Source organism: Natrix helvetica (assembly GCF_964273705.1).
Source record: "Natrix helvetica genome assembly, chromosome: 3".
NCBI classification, from domain to species: domain Eukaryota; kingdom Metazoa; phylum Chordata; class Lepidosauria; order Squamata; family Natricidae; genus Natrix; species Natrix helvetica.
Genome location: NC_138549.1, coordinates 141620820 through 141640551, shown reverse-complemented (window position 1 = coordinate 141640551; position 19732 = coordinate 141620820). Strand labels below are relative to the sequence as shown.

The 19732-nt window shown below is 44.3% G+C and overlaps 1 protein-coding gene across 3 annotated transcripts in view; it reads right to left on the bottom strand.

The window, feature by feature from the left end:
• Nucleotides 1–19732, bottom strand: part of MTCL2 (microtubule crosslinking factor 2) — an 89330-nt gene that overhangs the window by 67883 nt on the left and 1715 nt on the right. The gene's annotated exons all lie outside the window — the stretch shown is intronic.

Below are 19732 nucleotides of genomic sequence, written 5' to 3'. Positions count from 1 at the left end.
CTGAAAAGATCCGTGAACCAGGCCCTCCTGGGCCGGTAAGGGGTCAATAAGATGACCTCTGCCTGCTCTCTTGACTACCCTCTGGATGACCCCAGGAAGGGGAGGAAAAGCGTACAGCAGCCCAACTGGCCACTTTGTGCGAAGGGCATCAAACCCCTCCGTTCCCCAAGCTGGGAACCAGGAGAAGAACCATGGAACCTGCGCGTTGGACGGAGTGGCGAACAGGTCCACCACCAGTCCCCCGAACCTCTGGCAGACTTTCTGGAACAGCTCCCTGGACAGACTCCACTCTCCATTGTCCACCGTCTCTTCACTCAGTCAATCTGCTTGGTGATTGTCGATGCCGATGATGTGCTCTGTTCGGATGGAGTGCAGATGCTTCTCCACCCAGTGTCCCAGCGACATCGCCTCGATGTGCAGCGCTCTGGAGCGTGTGCCCCCCTGCCGATTTATCTGGGCCTTTGCTGCCACATTGTCAGTTAAGACGAGGACGTGGTGACCTTCGACCGTGGTCTGAAACCGTCACAGGGCAAGGTAGACCGCCTGGAGCTCCAGCCAATTTATGTTGTGCCGAAGGTCACTCCATGACCACCGGCCCTGTGCCGGTTGAGAGTCTAGGGTCGCCCCCCCCCAGCTGAACAGACTGGCATCCAGTCAGAATGAGGCACTCCTGCTACCTGAATTCGCAGCCCCTGAGTAAGGCCGGGGACATCCACCACTTGCGGGACATCAGCACCTGCGGCGTAGCTGGCACCTTGAGCGTCAAGTTGCTGGAATCGGACCTCTGATATGGGAGCAGCCTCCATTGAAGTGTCCTTTAGCCACGTCCACGGAACCACCTTGATACAGGAGATGAACTTTCCCAGCAAGATGGAGAGGAAGGCTGTGGGAACACAACGAGCCCTCCGAATCTGCTTAACTAACTTCAACAAACTGGACCTGCGATCCAGGGAAAGAAAAACTCGACCCAAACGGGAATCTACAACTTCCTCCAGATAGAGAATCTGAGTGGCTGGGGTAAGGGTACTCTTCTCAAAGTTAACTGAGAACCCCAAACTCTGGAGAGTGCCAATGACCTGCTGCAGATCCGCCCTTGTCTGGGAAGGTGACCCCTCCTGGACAAGGATATCATCCAGGTAGCAATGAAGTCTAATGGGAATCTCCCTCAGGTGGGCAGCAACTACCGCTAACACCTTGGTGAAGGACCTGGGAGCCAAAGCCAACCCAAATGGCAGGGCCCTGTATTGATAGTGTACCCCTAAATAGGAGAAGCATAGGAAATGCCTATGCTCAGGGAGAATGGGGATGTGCAGGTAGGCCTCCGTGAGGTCACTGGATGCCATATAATCCCCCTCACGAATCTCTGCCAAAATGGACTTGAGAGAGGCCATCTTAAAATGCCTGTAAACCAAGAACTGGTTCAGAAGCTTTAAATCCAAAATGGCTCTCCATCCCCCCGAAGACTTAAGCACTAGGAAAAGGTTCGAATAGAATCCCCTGCCCACATGGTCTCCAAGGACCAGTTCTATAGCAGCAATGTCAAGCAGGAGCCGGATGGCCTGCCGCATCTGCTGGCGCTTTTCAACGTGCATGGCAGGAGGGAATGTGCGGAAGCAATTTGGGGGAAGGGAGAGAAATTCCAAATGGAGATCATACATCACCATACTAAGTACCCAAGCATCAGTGGAATTCTCCGCCCAGGCGTCGGCGAATAGCGCCAGGCAGCCACCAATGGATGGAGTCACAGACGACCTACTTTCCTCAGCGATAAGGGCGACCACCTCCCCCCCGAAGGGGTGTTTACTCTGGGGCTGGTAGCGTGTCGGTCTGCCTGTCTGACCTGGCAGGAAGGTACCTGCTCTGGTGTGTCTCCTGCTCCTGTGGGCGATGTGAAGGCTTGCGATAATAAGGTGTGGTCTTCTGCTCCACCTTCTTTGCCAAGGTAGGCAGCACTTTTTTCTTGTTTTTGTCCTCAACCAGAATTGGGTCAAGGGAAGCCCTAAAAAGGGAACCCCCTGCATAGGCCGCTGATGCCAGCTGCCACTTCACCTTGTTGTCCGCCTGCCAGCCCCAGAGCCACAGGAGGCGACGAGATGCAATGGACAATGCCATAGCCCTGAAAACAAACTTCACAGTGTTTGAGTCGGCCGAAAACTGAGCAACCGCTACTAACTTGTTTAGATCCTGGTATAGATAAACGCCCTCCAGTGGGATACGCGCCTGGATCTGCTCCATCCAAAGAATAGCCATGCAGTTGAAGAATGACGCAGAGGCCACCACCTTAATAGCCCAAGCCAATGACTGGAAGGTCCTCCTGAGGGTTATCTCCGCCTTCCTGTCATCAGCCTTCAGGTTGTCCACCATATCCTTGGGCATAAGCGAGGCTACCACAGATGGATCCATGGAGGGCATCTGTAATGCTTGAAGGAAATCGGGTTCGATGTTATAGAACCATCTGTCATTACTGCCTGGAGTTGGGAAAGCCCCAGGAGTCTCCCATTGCTTCTTTGCCACCTCCAAGAATAAATGAGGTACAGGGATCTCCTCCTTAGCAGTCTTAGGCTCAGAAAAAAATGGGCCCTGGGGCTGCTTTGCTGGCTCCCCTTCCTTGACCGCCTCACCGCCCCCCAGTTGTGCAGTAGCACGTGCCTTGCACAGAAGGAATTGGAATAAATTTGGAGGGAACAATCCCATAAAAGCAGGGGAGTCAGGAGCCAGAACCTCCTCATCTTCAAAAAGATCTGGATCCCGCTGAACCTTATCCCCCATGACTGACCCCACACTAGCCAGGGATGGTGACACAGGGCGGCTGACCAGCTGGGCAGGGGCCCGTGCTAGAGATGATCCTGGGAGTCGTGACCTCGCCCTGAGATGCAGGGTGTGACACCTGCCGCTGCAGGCCAGAGGCAATCACCCTTTCAATAAGATTCAAAAGACCAACAGGCAGATCTTCCATATCCAATGAATCCCAGCTAGGGCTCTCTGAAGCCTGACTACGAATGGGCAGAAGTGCCAAGCTGGGCCTGGAAGAAGTCCTCTCCCCCAACTGGGCCTCTTGCAAATCTAAATCAGTCTGAACATTTGCCTGGTCTTGGTCCTCCATAGAGAGAGGAGGTAAAGGGGAAGCCTCCCCAAAAAACTCCCTCAAAGAGTCTGGGGAACCAGGAGGGGAATTCTCCCTCAAAGCACCCCCCAAGGGTGACCTGGACCTGGATGGGGAGGGGCTGATCTTGTACTGCATGGCCAGCAACCTCTCGCCCCTGGAGAAGGTCTTGGTTAAGGCTTTATGCCTTCTTTGCTCGTCCTTCTGGATGGCACGGGAAGGGCGAGTGACAGCTGAGGCTTTAAGCCTCCTGGAGGAGGCAGTAGGCCGCTGCCTAGAAGAAGTCCCCTCCCCAGGGAATATTGGAGGAGAAGGAGACCTGTCCGCCATCTTGGTTCATGCTTACGACCACCCCTCACGCTTCCATCGCGATCTGCCCCTCACCTCCACCTCAGCAGCAAGAGCAGGTCTTCACTCCCCTCACAACACGCCCTGATTTGAAAATGCTGCGATCGGAGTGCTCTAGGGCTGCCACGGCTTCCCAGGGAGTCTGCTGCCGCCACGCGCCTTCCAAGCCGTTTCCACAGGTCGTCGGAGTGCCATAACCTTTGCGCTCTTCTCTGCACTCTACTTAGCCCTCAGTAGCAAGAAAACAGTCCCTTGGGGCGACGGGGGCTGTCGAGCTGGAAACCAAGGCCCATTAGCCCCCACAAGTGCCGATCCACATGGCTGCCAGCTAAAAATGGCCACCGGAATGGCAGTCAAGCCACCGGAGCCTCCAAGCCCTGAATTCAAATCCCCAGACAGATGGAAAAGCCACAGCCACAGCCAGGGACTTACAAGAAGGTGGAGGTAGAGTCTCAGTGAGGAAGGAAGCAGGGATGAGCTGAGGAGGGTCCAGAAATGGTAAATGAATCAGGAGTCAAAGAATTGTAATCTCTTCTCTGGCCAGACTGGATTGAAACTGGAGTCAGAAGGGAGGAGCTCAGAGGCGTGGCTTCAGCTTCAACCCAGTCTCAAGGCCAATTGGCTGTGATAATACCATCTCTGGACCATCCTGCAAACTCACTCTGGAAAATGGCTATGCCAAAACTCATTTATGTGTGCATACTTATAGGTTATGTAATGCATTCTGCAACTAATAAGGCAGTATCCATTTGGTTCTTGTAATTCTAAACAGCTGTTTATAACAGACCCACCCAGAAATCTCTGTGCTCCTTTCTATGCAAGGCTGCTTTGTACTGGCATGTTGCCAAGAGGTCAATAGGAGGCCAAATTGAAAATTGACTATGGGATCAGCTTGAAATGTAAATGTTAGCAATAAATCCATCAGCCTGTCTACCACATGTTCATACACCTGTAATACCAATCCATGGATTTTTGTATTATACATGAATGGTTCAAACTTTTTGATAAATAAAAGGACATAATAAATGGCATTTGCAAATAGATGTCTTAGGGAAAACAAAAGGGCGATATGATTAGGACAAAGTGTACAAACCATTATAAGATTAGAATAAGCACATCTACTCAAAGCTCTGTTGAGCAGTTAAAACCAAATAACAGTATAATCATTCAGGAATCTACTGTTTCCAAAAGAGGAACCTATCAATGGCTAATCATTAGCACCCCAACATTCAGTATACTAATACATCAACACTAATAGCACTTATTTACTGTATTTCTCGTTAAATTCTTATATTTAAGTGACATAAATTGGGCTACAAGCATGCTTGGCTCAAGTCATCCACTGAGCACCTCACTGAGATGTGAATTTGAACCTGACTTCCCAGTCCAACACCTTCATCACAATAGAGAATTGAATCTCTTCAAACTATTGAGAGAATGAAGAATAGAGAGATTCAAGAAACAGACAGAAAATAAAATCACTTCAAAGTGGATTTCAAAGGAAGAAATGGCAACCTGAAGACAGTTTTACTAAAGCAGAGATGACAATTGTGGTGGAATGAAGAGCCTGAGAGTAGACAATTTCTTTGAAATGACTCTCTAGACAAGAGCAGGCTTGAGATCACCAACAAGTGCTCTGTACCTGGCCACACTTGTAAATTGATCATAAGCTTCATAACAGACAGGAAGCAGCAGGTGAAGCTAGGCAAAATCACATCACATACCTGGGCAATTAGCACAGCCTCCCCACCAGGGCTGTGTGCTCTCTCCACTTCTCTTCTCTCTATATACCAATGACTGCATCTCAAAAGACCCCTCTGTTAAAGTACTGAAGTTTGCAGATGATACAACAGTGATTGGTCTCATTTGACCAATCTGCATACAGAGAGGGGGGGGGGTTAAAAACTAGCCTTGTGGTGCAACCAGAACAATATTGAACTAAACACACTCAAAACTGTAGAAATGGTGGTAGGTTTTAGGAGAAACCCTCCCATAATACCACCTCTTACAATACTAGACAACACAGTATCAACAGTAGGGACTAAAATACTTTCCTGATGCCAAATTGCCTATGTTACATTTCTGTCACTGGAAATATACTTCAACAAAACTAGGTAAAAGGAGAAAAATGCTGTGTTATGAGGCTTCAAACTGAAAAAAAGGTAAAATATAATATTACACAAATCTGACTTTATCAGCAATAGCTCAACTTGTATATTTATGATCTCTCACTGTAAAAGGGAAAACTACTTCAAGAAATGACAAGGGAACATTTCCTTAGAGAATAAAGAGAACATAAGCAGCATCTTTCAATTAACTCCAAACCACAGGCTAGCAGAAGGAACATTGCTATAATTTACCAGGGTAAAATAAGAAAAGATTTATAAAGAAACTGCAGCAGGGATATCTTGGTGAGTGCAGAGCTCCCAGAAACTCTAGATCAAGTAGATTATTGCTACTCCTCAAACAGACCACTTTATTTATTCATTTTTGTTAAACAGTCCAAGAGCCAAAGTTTCTGGGTAGTTTACAATAAACAACAATTGATTTGTCTGATGAGGGAAAGGACAATAATAATAATAAGTAACAATAAGTAAGTAATCATATTTATTGGTGACTTAAATCCTCTTATAATGTTTTTGTTTTAAAAAATGAGCTTGGGATTTAAGGGTTTGATGCAGAGGTGGTATTCAGCAGGTTCTGACCAGTTCTGGAGAACCGGTAGCGGAAATTTTGAGTAGTTCGGAGAACCGGTAAATACCACCTCTGACTGGCTCCGCCCACATCTATTCTCTGCCTCTCAAGTCCCAGCTGATCAGGAGGAAATAGGGATTTTGCAGTAACTTTCCCCTGGAGTAGGGAGGGAATGGAGATTTTACAGTATCCTTCCCCTGCCATGCCCACCAAACAATGCCACACCCACAGAACTGGTAGTAAAAAAAAAAAGAATCCCACCACTAGTTTAATGACTAGAAAACGTAGATTATGGAAAGAAGGAAATTACATTGTAACCTTTATGAGAGGCTAAAATATCAATGTACTTGTAAATGCTATTCAGTTGGAAGCCATTTCTTGATAACTTTCTTTTATTTCTTTTCTCCTCTTTCTTTCCCCCTTTTTTTCACTTATTACTTTACTTCCTTTACTGTTTTTGGACTGTGCACAAATTTTATCCTCTTAATAATGTATCTCAGTCCCAATAATGTGGGTATAATAGGATAACATGTGTTCTCTAACTATTTTAAGTGGATATCAAGATAGGCCAATAATGTGAATTCTCTAGAATGCAAGTTTGTCTTGGCTGTCCAGTAAAAGGAAGAGGTTTGTTTAATACATTCAAATAAATATTGAGATAGTTTGAGAAAACATCAAATGTAATATAAAAATAGGTAAGGTAAGCAAAGAACCAAAAATCTTATCAACCAGCCTGAATTGACCATAGGATAAAGCACTTCACTTGCAAAGAAAGAACCCTCTAGCTCTGATCTCTGAAAACAACCCTAGCCATTCAAAGGCTTAGTATGACTGCTTGGGTTAAATTGCTCTCCAGGAGGAAGTGATATATAGCATAGAATCAGTAAAACATCAAACCATGCCACAGCCACCAAGCCACGCCCACAGAACCAGTAGTAAAAATTTTGAATCCCATCACTGATCTAAACATCTGGATCTCTCCCACTGGTGCGGCTATGACCTGTCTTTTACTACAATTTGTAAAAAGGTTAACAGTCCTTGTTACTTAAAAATATCACAATCATTATCATCCATTCACAATATTATGCTACTTTACTATTCAGGTACATGCATTTACACACTAGAAATAAAACACAGGGTGAGTAGCACTTTGAAGGCAGTTAATCAACTCTAAATGAGGATTTATCTTTCCTAAAATTTGAGCATAGAACTGAGGCTTGAAGAATGAGAACACTAAAAGAAATTTAGGGAGGGGACAAATAAAGCAAAACCTGGGCATTTCCCAAATGCAATAAAGGTGTCTCCAATTCTCTCCAAGATTAGACAAGAAGAAAATGAAAACATTAAAATATGTGAGTGTGAGAGAGAGAAGGGGGAGGGGGGGAAAGAAGGAGAGGGAGAGAGATATTATGATATCTATAATCCCACAAACTTTATTACTACTTTCACTAAACCATGATCAAGTCTTGCCTGGTACAGAAATATTTCTGTAGTCCTTCCTCATTTCTCAGTCTGCCATGAATTAATTACAATTGAAAACACTGGTCATCAAATTAACCAAACAAGCCAGCTTCATAAAGTTCATTTAGAATTTTGTGTAGCTTCAATTGGCATATCAATAACCATAGTTTCCCATTTTGGACACGGCAAGAAACTATGAAAAATTATAACTGTCCTGTACTCAGAAGGAATAATGTGAGGATGGGGCAAACACAACCTCCAGTAATAACCTGGCTAAGTCCTCACTTAACAACCTGTCACTTGCAAAAGTTACATAGACCATCCCCAAAAGGTACTTATGACCCAATTCCAGATTTCCAATAGCAGCACTGTCCTCCATGGTCACATGACCACAGTTCAGGTGCTTGGCAACTGGCTTGCCTTTAAAGCAGTGTTTCTCAACCTTGGCGACTTGTCCTGTGGACTTCAACTCCCAGAATCCCCCAGCTGGCTGGGGAATTCTGGGAGTTGAAGTCCACGGGACTTAAAGTCGCCAAGGTTGAGAAACACTGCTTTAAAGATAGTTGCAGTATTCTGCAGTCATGTGAGGTTATTTATAACTTCTTTGTCGGAAACTTTTTTTTTTCCACCCAGTTTCTGACAAAAAAAACTGCTACAGGAATGCATTGACTCAATAAGCACTGCGTTCACTTAACAACTGCCACAAAAAATGTTGTCAAATCTGATTGGTCACATGGGTGCCTTGATTTACACCTATCATGAGTTACAATGAAAATGTCAGGCTCCATTATGGCCGTAAATCAAGAATTACTTGTACTACATTAAGATACAGGCTGCATTCGTACATCCTGAACCACACTTAACCTCATGTGTTATACACAGCCCATTATGGTGTAACATGTTGTGGAAACTCTTAACAATTGAATTAATTATTATTATTTTTATTTAAAATATTTATATATCACTTAATTAAAAAAATTCTCAAAGAGGTTTACAATTAAAAAAAGTAAACACAGTTTAGCATATGAAGTGAATGCAACTGTAACTATAGATATGAACATCCCAAGTATGCCATAGGTATATTCAATAAAGTGATGGCTTTGTGTTCTATGACTGAGGGGGCAATATAGGACTACTGTAGCTGCACAATATTTCCACCATGTCCTTGAAAATTCCATTATATTATTGTTTGATATCAACTCTAACCTACAATTATGCTGTATCAATCGTCATTTTTCTGCTCAGTGAGATGCACTGTTATCTCTTTTAGTTTATACATAATGCAAGTTTTTATGCCCAGCTTTCCAGACTAAAGTAGTTACAGAAATTGCATTTCTGTAAAGGCTACGTTCAATTGCCATTATGATATTGTTAAATAAAGAGGGAGAGAAATCTATAAATGAAAATTTAAAACTCAGGATACACGGTATGCATTCAGGGTCATAGATTTTATGTGCCTATTTGTAGAAAACAAGAGCATTTACATTTATAGATTTCTTTTGCTGTACTATCTGTTCCACACTTGTGGAAAAGAGAAAAACAAAGCAGATTTATACTCAAGCTTTAGTTTTGTTTTGTTTTTCTAGGAAGGGGAGGACTGGTAAAAGGCCCACGGTAGTCATTGTTCATGCGGAAGGGGAGGGTGGATCACAGTAAGAAGGAACAGCCTGACTAAAGATGAGCAGGCTACCCCTGGGCTAATGCCAGACTGAATCCCATCTATGCATATATCTGCTAGTCTGAAAGATGATTGGCTTACAGCTATCTCCGCCCCTTTTTTCAAATAGAATCCGAGTGCCTGTTCTTTGTCTTCCCATCCCTCTGCAGCTGTTGCCGTATCACATCTCACATTTTCCATTCTGCTGAGCAGGGCCTCGGAGCTCTTGTTCCCCCCCCCACACACACACACACCCTGTGATGACAAGGCAGCCATCGGCTGCATAACAACTCCCCAATACTACTATTCTCCTGTCAGCTTTGTTTGGTAGGTCTCTGAAGACAGGCCAAAAAGGAAAAGCAAGGCACAGTATGCGTACTTGCTCCCTCCTGCCCCCATCCCCCACTGGTAAACTAAGATGAGGAAAGGAATTTCAAACACAAAGCCCAATCGTAACTTCCCCAAAGCTTGCTGTGCTCCTCAGATCAATAATATAGAACGAAACAAATCACCAGAGGCATCTTGACACGGATGCATTTCCCAGAGGAAATATAATTATTTAGCCCACAGCAACCTCAGATACATAAAAGCTGCAAATTAAGCCTAATGCAACAGCTTATACCTCTTTGCCCAGATTCTGCAAACTGGCTAGGGGGACAGAAAGAAAATCTTTATTTGTTTATTGTTTTCTCCTCATTGCAGTCCCAATTAAAAAACTTCCTATTTCCATCTATTAGCCCAGGAAAAACAATTGTCATTGGAGCCACTAGGTCAGGAATGGCTAACCTTTTTGGTGCTGCGTGCAGAAAGTGCGTACGCATGCATGCACTCATAATGCAATGTGTGCACCCCTACACGCCCTGACCTGTGCATGCGTCCACGACCCTCACACGTGCACCCCATGCCCACGCATTCACATGCAACCCCATGCATGCACACACATCCTCCCACATGTGCCCTGCCTCCCCACGCATGCACCCTGCCCTCCACACATGTGTACACTTCTCCTGCGTGTGACTTGCATGCGCAGCAGTGCCCCGAAAACCAGCTGGCTGTGGGAGGCATGCACACATGAACGGTGGAGCTGAGTTGGAACGAAGGCTCAAGTGCCCGCAGAGAGGGTTCTGTGTGCCACCTGTGTGCCATAGTTTGCCGTCATGGCACTAGGTTGATATCCTAACCTCACAAAAGGCAAAGAGATGACATTTTGTTATCACAACATCAACAGCAGTGAACAAAAGTTTTCAAAGCTGGAGAAGGAATACACTCAAGTGTACTCCAAGTCTTTCCTTTCCTGCTCTTTGCTGGAAATAACCTGAATAGTCTCCATTTTGATTTCTTGAATTACACTATTACAGAAAGCAATAACATTCTAACGTTTCGTGTAAGCTATATTGTGAAAGTAACTGAAGTGTTTTTTTTCTTTCTTCATTTTTATATTCTAGTACACTTGTACAGTTTATTTTAATACCATTCTTTAGTACTGAGCTGTGACAAATAAATGCTGCTCTAATGTAGTAAAGCATCTCTTGCAAAGTATGTGTGTCATTTTCTGCTTGTTAATGACAGCACCAAAATATCTCTATGGAGCAAAAAAAAAAAAATTAAGAGCAAGATGATAAACAGGAGAATTTCATCAATAGGAGGATAAATTAGCTTCTACTATAATAAACAAATAGTACAAATGCAGATAACAAGCAATTCTCATTCAAAGGTGAATCACTAAGGAATAGCAAGAGAATTAAAAATGCTTAATATGGAATTAATCAAGATTTGCATTTTAATCTTTCTCAAATCCATGCAAACTGTTATTACTTATGCAAAAAATCTTGCGGGAGAGGGTGGATAGGGATAGAGGAGCCCCTGGGCCCAAGGGCCGCAGAGAGCGTCTACCCCCTCCGCCCCCCGTGTCTGGTACCTGGAGTAAAAACTTGGGAGCTGGGCGCTGAGAGGGGTGGTGAAAAGGTCGAGCTCTGGGTGTCCGAAGCACTCTGCCAGCTCCTTGAAGATTGCTGGCTGCAGCTTCCACTCCGAATTGTCCACCTCAGTCCGGCTGAGCCAGTCAGCTCTGGTGCTATCCACCCCTGTTATATGTTCTGCCTTCAGCGAATGCTGTCTAAGGTCATAAGCTATCTGAGGTGCTTCTGCATTTTCTCATAGTTGGACATCCACTTCTGAGTTTGTGGTGGGTTCAGACATGGGGATCAGCCTGTCTGACCCTTTTGCCATGGCTGGAAGAATGCTATGATTCTATGACTAGGAGTAGCTCAGAAAATTTATTGAATGTATTATGAATTCTTTGAGTTCAATTCACTTGTCGGCCACTAGGGTGCGTTGCAAGACTTTGTAGATGCAGATGCAGTTCACTGGTCAGCCACTAGAGTGCGATGCAGGGCTTTGGAGATGCAGGTGCAGTTCATGAGTTGGCCACTAGGGTACAATGCAATGCTTTGTAGATGCAGGCGCACATCACTTGTCGGCCACTAGGCATTGCAAGTGTTGGCCTGAAATACTGGATTGCAGTTTGTACAGGAGCCACTAGTGGACACTGCTGGTGCCTACTGTTTGGAGTGATTGGTAATGGCGCCTTCCTTGCTGTTAAAGGGCAGAAGGCTGAGTCAATCTTGAGCCAGTGAGATTTGAACTGCCAAACTGCAGCTAGCAGTCAGCTGAAGTAGCCTGCAGTACTGCACTCTAACCCCTGTGCCACTTCGGCTCTAGTTGCCAAGGCTATTCTGCTGGTTAAATTTGTCAAGCTGACTCTCCAATTTTGGAATTCCTAAGGGTCTTTACCCGAACTCGGAACCCATCTTGGACCTGGCTAGCTTGGTACCTTCTATAGGGATTGAGCCCTTCCTAAATAATTCATAAACAATAGTAACCAATCCACAAGAGCATAACAATCTCTTCAACTGAACTACATCTGCCTTTTGGCCCTTTGGCTGCCCAAAGGCTTTGCACACACAAGGTAAGATGGTGTTGGGATGGTTGGGGCGTCTTTATTGCCTCTCGTTGTCAGGACAACTTATCATTAAACTTCAAAGGAATTGGGAGGTCGGGTCTGGGCTAGCTGACCTCTTTTTCATTCAAGTTTCATTTCCATGGAGATCTTTCCAGGAGGCTTTTACAACCACTTAAGGAGTAAGGCTTGGAATCTGCATCAGGTTTCTCTTTCTTTGCTAGGCCACCTGTGTTTGGCCTTAACAACAGCAGATCAGATTACATAGGTTGGGAAGGGGTGGGGTTGCTTTATCATGCGATTCCTGGATCCCTTCCCCGGAGCTCATTTAGATGGAAACAAGGTCGATCTTGCTTTCAAACAAAAAGATAGAGGAAACATGCTTTTCTAACTTTGCAAGATCTGCTTTCTCAGAGTATCAGAGAAGAACAAAAACAGGCTTTTCAGAGCAGATTGAATCAGCGAGGTGGTAGACGCTGCATTTCTCATGCAACTCTTGGCCCCTTTTTAACATATTTTCTTAATCACAACAGAGTCCTTCATCTCAGGAGAGATAATTAGTCTTTCTCACTGAAACGGGATGTTCCTCTTTGCTCCAAGAGGGGTTGGGGGAAATCCTGGCAGCTGATTTCAGTTAGACTGCAAACAGAGTTTGGGATTCAACTTCAATGTCCCTTTTACTCGAGGGGAGCTCAAAATAACCTCATCTTTACACTGTTCTGCCTTGGGTGGTTGCCCCACCCCCATGCCTGCAGAGGTAGAAGGGAGGCTTGAGGAGAATGCCCCGTAGTGAGGTGACTGCCATCCCTGGGTAGAGCCCCAGATGCCTGAGGTGTCAATGGGAATCCTCACTTGCTGGGAGGGATCCTCCTCTGTGATCGCATCAGGCTCCAGACCAGGGGGAGCCTTCTTGCTGATGGCCTTATGGCAGATGCGCCCTGGGGCTTTATGCCTTTGCCTTTCCTATTTAGAGGCAGATTTGGGAGGCTTGGAGCTGGAGCTTGCCTCTTTAGCCGCCCTGGAGGAGGTGTGCTTCGTTTTGCTCTTTGCCTTGCCGCCCCCACCCTTGGATGGACCTTCAGGGGTAATCTTTAACCTGATTGGAGGCTCTTCTGCCCTTCCAGTGGGGCTGCCGGCTTTAGAAGCGAGGACTTGATTCCTGCCTGTGTCCTCCAGCTGCAGGAGGCTGCCATCTTGGGTGATGTGGGGACTCTCCTCCCCCTTCTTTTCAAATGGCGCTGTGTGGCAAATACAACAGCCCTGCCAGTCAGGGCTTTGAAAAAGCAGTTTGTGCTACTAAGAACTGCCACGGTCTCTCCTGTGGCCTCCTGCTGTTAACAGCAGCTCGCTGAGAGCCTTGCCGTCCCCTCCTCCAGCTGCTTTCCTTTATCTTCCTTAAAGGGAAAGTTTTTCCTTAAAGGGAAGACCTTCTTTAAAGGGAAAGCCTCAGCAGCGATCTGAGCCTCGTTGCCCTGTCTGGGCTTCTCCGGCTAGTCAGGCACTCAGAAAAGGATTGAATAGGGCTTGCATAAATCGTGATAGCAAGGTTGCCGGAGCACAGGATGACAAAGCCCGAGGTGTCGAAGGGAATCCTCACCTGGAGGGAGGGGTCCCCTTCTGCAGCCCTGCCAGGTGAAGAGAAACCTGGTAATCTTTCCTCAGCTTCCAGGCCCGGGGGGGGGGTTCTTCCTGCTGCTGGCCTTGTGGTCGATGTGCTCCAAGGCTTGGTGCCTCTGCCTTTCATACTTGGAGCTAGGCTTGGGGGGTTTGGATCCACAGCCTGCCTCTTTAGCCCCCTTGGTGGAGATATGCTTCCTTTTTGGCCTTTGCCTTGCCTCCCTGCCCTTGGCTGATGCCTCCGAGATAGTTCCTAACTTTTTTAAGGGCTCCTCAGTGCCTCTGGTGGTCGCTGGCTGCAGGGCTGAGTGCTTGGCTCCTGCCGGCCTCCACTGAGCTGCTGGGGGCCGCCATCTTGGACCACGTGGTTTCAAAATGGCTCCAGCTCCAAATTCAAAAGGCTCCTCTTTGCTGGAGCACGTGGAAGTGGCTTGTGCCTTTGCAGGCTGCCGCGCGGCTTCCGCTTCTGTTGGGGGCACTCTCTCACCTCCCACAGCTCTTTCTGAGCCTCTCCGGTTCTCATCTTGTTCTTTGGTGATCACTGCCAGCGCGGGCGCTCTGGAGCACTTTAAAATGCCACGGTTCGTCGCTCAACCCCTGAGGGGAACAGTGGAGCGCTCCAGCGCCCTTAGAGCCTCCCTGCTGCAGAGGCCTCTGCGGAGCTCGCTTGCTCGTCTTTGGTGAAAGTCCTCACTTAGTGCCCTGGGTCTCGCTCTGTGACTTGGGCTGTGCGCTGCCTTAGCAGTTGCAGACCCACTGGGGGTCTCCTCAGCCTCTAGTGATTGATCAGGCAACGTGGAGACAATTTCGATCGCTTTTGCAGCAATTTAAAATTTTTCCTTTAAGTTTCTTCAGGATCTCAGGATGAACACAGCCATCCGTTGATGGACTGAGTCGATAACTGGGTGGAGCCTGGTGACCAAGGCATGGCTAAAAGAGCTTATCTGACTCAGTCCAATCAAGAGAGGACAAGGTCAACCCATCCTGGATACTCCTCCCCACACTATGAAGAAATGTTGTTACACTGCCATGACAACTTTGAATCTCTACAGCCGTTTTCTATCAGAATATTGAGAAAGGCCAGCCTAAATGAAATCTTGACTTCCTGCCAATTTTCCTTTAGTTAGAAGGGAAGGGGAGGTATAATTCACTACTTTATTTGGCTTTATTTGGATTCCCATAACCAGTCTTCAGCCTTGAGCCAAAAACTTCACCATCCTGCAAAACCAGGACAAACTGTGCTGATTCAATATATGCAATGGGTTTTGTACCACATCTTTGCAATCTCATGCTGAATACTGAGCATTCAAAATCCTGACCTTCAGGTCTCAATATAAATGGTGGGCATCCATGATACAAAAACTATGCCTGTAAATCAAGAGATTTATGCTATAGTCCAGTGCTTCTTGATACCCATCACAGTCACTTCCTGTAGCATTGTAATTCTCTGATTAAGATATCCCTGTTTTTTTCTTGCCACAGAAATGCTAGCAGGAAGACAAACAGATATTAAATGGTATTAGATGCTAAACCAGTTGTATAATATTTAGACTATCAAACAGTATTTTCTACAGAGCAGTTAAGTTTGATTTTAATATAGTCAATCTTTGTCTCACAGTACAGATTACCTGCAGGCAAAGCAGGAACCAACATTTATCTGAACATAATATCTGGAAATGCTTGTACACTGCAAAGCTAGAGCACAGGTGTGGATATGCAGGAACATAGAAAGTTAGAAAAGGGACACCCAAGGACACTAACCCTAACCTAAAACTAAGGAAAAATTTCCTGACAGAACAATTTGCCTTCAGAAGATGTGAACGCTTCAACACTGGAAGCTTTTAAGAGAGTGAACAACTATCTGAAATGGTACAGGGTTTCTTGCCTGAGCAGGGGGTTGGACTAGAAGACCTGCAAGGTCCCTTCCAACTCTGTTATTCTGTGCTCTGTATACCCTAAATAAATGTTAAAAATTCACTTGTTGGTCAAACTAGACTTCTCAGTTCTCTATGTCAATCTCCCAAGGAATTACCTTTCATTTTTCTTTAGCAGCCATTCCTACAGTATGTTCCTTAGTCAATCTCAATTGTCTGCAGTGATAAAAACAACCCTCTGCTTAGGTATCCACAAGATTGTTAGAAGGGGCATTGGGAGGAAGTGAAGGAGGGTGGAGAGACAGACCGAGAGCATGCATGACATCATTCATCTGACACAGATGCACCCATCTTGGCATTAGCAGAATAGGGTCTTTGTGCAGTGCTATGAAGGCCTTCAGGACATCTGGCATCATAGCCTTGTTCACTGAAGGCTGCATCTGACACAAACCTCGTCCTCCTTGCAGAAATAAATGATATTCATGGACACCTGGAGGAGCACCTGTATTAGGCGACATTGGAAACTGCGTTTTGCTGCCTTCCTCAGCTTGTATGTTTGACTTAAGTACAATATTAATTAATGGACCCTAGGTAGGAGACTTCAGGTATCCACCAATTAATTTGTATTTTCATTTTAGAATTCTAAGAACTGCGACAGTTAATGAGATCAAAATATTTTATTTATTTTTATTGCACTAATCATATCACGTTCTGATCATACCTATTTTTGAGAATCTTACAGACCTCCAAAATAGTAAGAGGACTAAAAATCAATAACATGATAGAACAATGTAATAAAATAACTTTGGAATTTAAAAAAAGTCCGACACTAAGGAACATTCATGACCTCTTTCTTATCAGGAGACTCTAAAATGACTTCCTCCAGAACTTAATTGCCTCACAAAAAGCTAACGGGGCCAGAAACTGTGTGATATCAGGGAAAACACTGTTCCAGAGAAGAGGGCAGTGAACAGCAGTAAGGATATCCCCCCTTAAAATGGACAAGGTATCTTTGAGAAAGAATTTTATTCAGTATCCAAGAAGTGTTTACATTTTTTCACACAAAAATGCATTGAATGAATAGTGCAAAAAAACAAACCAATAACTGTATGTACACATGCAATTATTTTAATTATATTATTCTTCACTTATAGAGTTCTTTCTTTCAATCTATCAGAAATCTGTCAGAGGCAGTAAGAATCTCTGCCTTTTTTAGGGATCTAATAGACGCTCTAAGCTGAGAGTTGGATGCAGCCATTCAGGAAATATATACTACTGTTACCATGCCAACCCCATCCTGAAAAATAAAATCATCGCTGCTCAGTAGTAATAGCTCAGAGAAGCAACTGAATCTGGCAACAACCCAATTACTCCCCCATTCCTTCTCTTTCACAAACTGCAGGGTTTCCTAACAAGCAATATTTTTACCTTATTCAAATAGTACTCCAGCAAAGACTGTAAACCACTCTAGGGGCACGTCAGCAAAGTAGCTTTCATACAATTAATTAAACTCAGTCAGTAGAATGAAACACACAGTGAACAACCTTTGCAGAAACGTGTCTTTCTCTACTGTGAATATGAACACACAACTTGCTACGTGCAATGTAAGGTAAGGCAATGCACTATCCTGTGTTGCCTCCAGAAATAGTATAAAAATTGCAGCTATGCAATCCCAGGAAAAGATGCAACTTCTTTAAAAAGCTGCTGAGAGGTCCTACATCCAGGCTCCTGTCCCCTCCAAACAGCCTTTGGAAATCAGTTCTGAAATCTTAGACACAATTATTTATTACTCATATACTCTCATATAGTACCCAGCACCATTTCCCCCCATTAAATGAAGGAACCATATTTTAGAGATAGCAAAATTTTTCTCAATAGGAGGTAGAGACAGTCAATGGACATGAGATTATTAAACATCCCTATCATCTCTATCATTTCTGAAAATGGCCTCACTCCTGGAAATTATCATTATCATGGCACATTTCAGGGATATAGCTGCCATTATATATATAAAATAGATAGATGATAGATGATAGATAGATAGATAGATAGATAGATAGATAGATAGATAGATGATAGATAGATAGACAGACAGACAGACAGACAGACAGACAGACGTAGATGTAGATGTAGATGATGTAGATGTAGATATAGACATAGATATAGATATAGATAGATATTTTCATCTAAGGTATCTTAGCTTCTGAATCAGAAAGCCAGTCTGGCCCAATGGTTAAGGCATAGGATTGGAGAAACCTGAGATTTAGTTGTAATTTGTAAATTGTAATTTAAGCAGAAACAAACTGGGTAACCTTGGCCAGTCACTTTCCATCAGCCTTATCAATAAGGCAAGGGCCCACAACTTCTGAAAATGTTGCTTAGAAAACTGCATGGACTAGTTTGGTCTAGTGATTAAGGCTAGAAAACATGAGACTGTGAGTTCTAGTCCTGGTTTAGGCATGAAAGCCATTTGGGTGACTGTGATGCAGTCAGTTTCTTTCAGCCCAACTCACCTTGCAGGCTTGTTGTTATTGCAGGGAAAAATAGGACAAGAAAGTATTAAGTATGTTCGCTGCTTTGAGTTACTTATAAAAAATAATAAAGGCAGGACATACACACACACACACGCACATGCACACACACACACACACACACACATAGTTACTGGGAATCAAATTAGGACTCCAAAGAAAAAAACAAATTTGCATTAAGATACACACATACTGAACTACAATTCTGTACAACTTCTTGCCCTTCAGTACAGCTAGAGCTGATTGTTATACAAATTACCCTTCTGCTCTTCATTAATTCCATACTACTCCGAGAGCACCTAATCATCCTGTAGAAAACCTCTGTCCAATCAAAACCTGAGGACATGATGTTAGAATTTTAATACGCAATTGCCATAGGGAAGCAGCTTCCCATGGAGATAAAATAACCTTTAACAAGCTCTAATAAATCCTAAGAGATTTTTGCTTAGTAGACCTCAACAGTCTCCTAATATTGAAACACTGAAATGAAATGTGAGAGGGTAATTCCAGTTCCATAAGAATGGAATTCCTTCCTTAAGGATATGGTGAGTCCGACTGATGGGATAAGGAATATGTAATGTAACTCTAAGATGCCACAGAGGGGAAACTCTTATGTCAGTAAGAGGCAGCTGTTCATTGCATGAAGTGTCTGCAATATTACAGGTGTGATTCCTTCCATTAAATATGACTAGGAACCTTTTTCTTTTTGTTTCTAAGAAAGAACAAACATCCATATCACAATAAATCTACATATTACCCAGAGAATTTATCAATATAATAATGTATTTCTAATAAGTAACATAACAGATTCAATGCCTTCTGGGTGTTTTTGGAAATAAGTTGCAAAAAGATTCAAATTCCGGACATTGTAACTGTTGGACACATCCAAAGACTGATAGAAACTGTATAGCAGAACATCTGTTTCAGTAAACCAAAAGAGACTTAGGAGGAAAAAACATCTTTTGAAAGCATGCATGTCTTTTAAACATGGAGTTTGAATGCTCCTGAGGCGAAATAATGTAAATTAGGAGTTTTAGGATGCTGGTGAGTGTCTTTAGGCTTGTAAGATACATGTCCTGCACGTAAGCAACATCCTACAAAGGTGAACATTTGTTCTATTATGAGTGTCTGTTCTAGTAAAGCTAGATTCCTCATCAATGAAAGGGCTACAGAATTCAACATGGCAACAGATCTTGCTAAAGGACATGACATTCCTGGTCCATAGGTTTTGATGAATACCTGCTTCAAAACAAAGAGGACCATTCCAACAATGACCCATTTTTGCTCCAGGATTGGAAGGAGAGGTGTTGCACACATTTAGCAGTAGATGTCTTAAACAACACGAAGGGGCCAGGAACTCTATGAGCAGCAATAACATCCACCACAGGTAAAGGATTTCTAGGTTTTCCTTCTAGAAAAGCTTTCTACAATGTGGTGCTCTCCAGAATGCACCACATGGTCTCAGAATGGGACAATTCACTGTGGCTG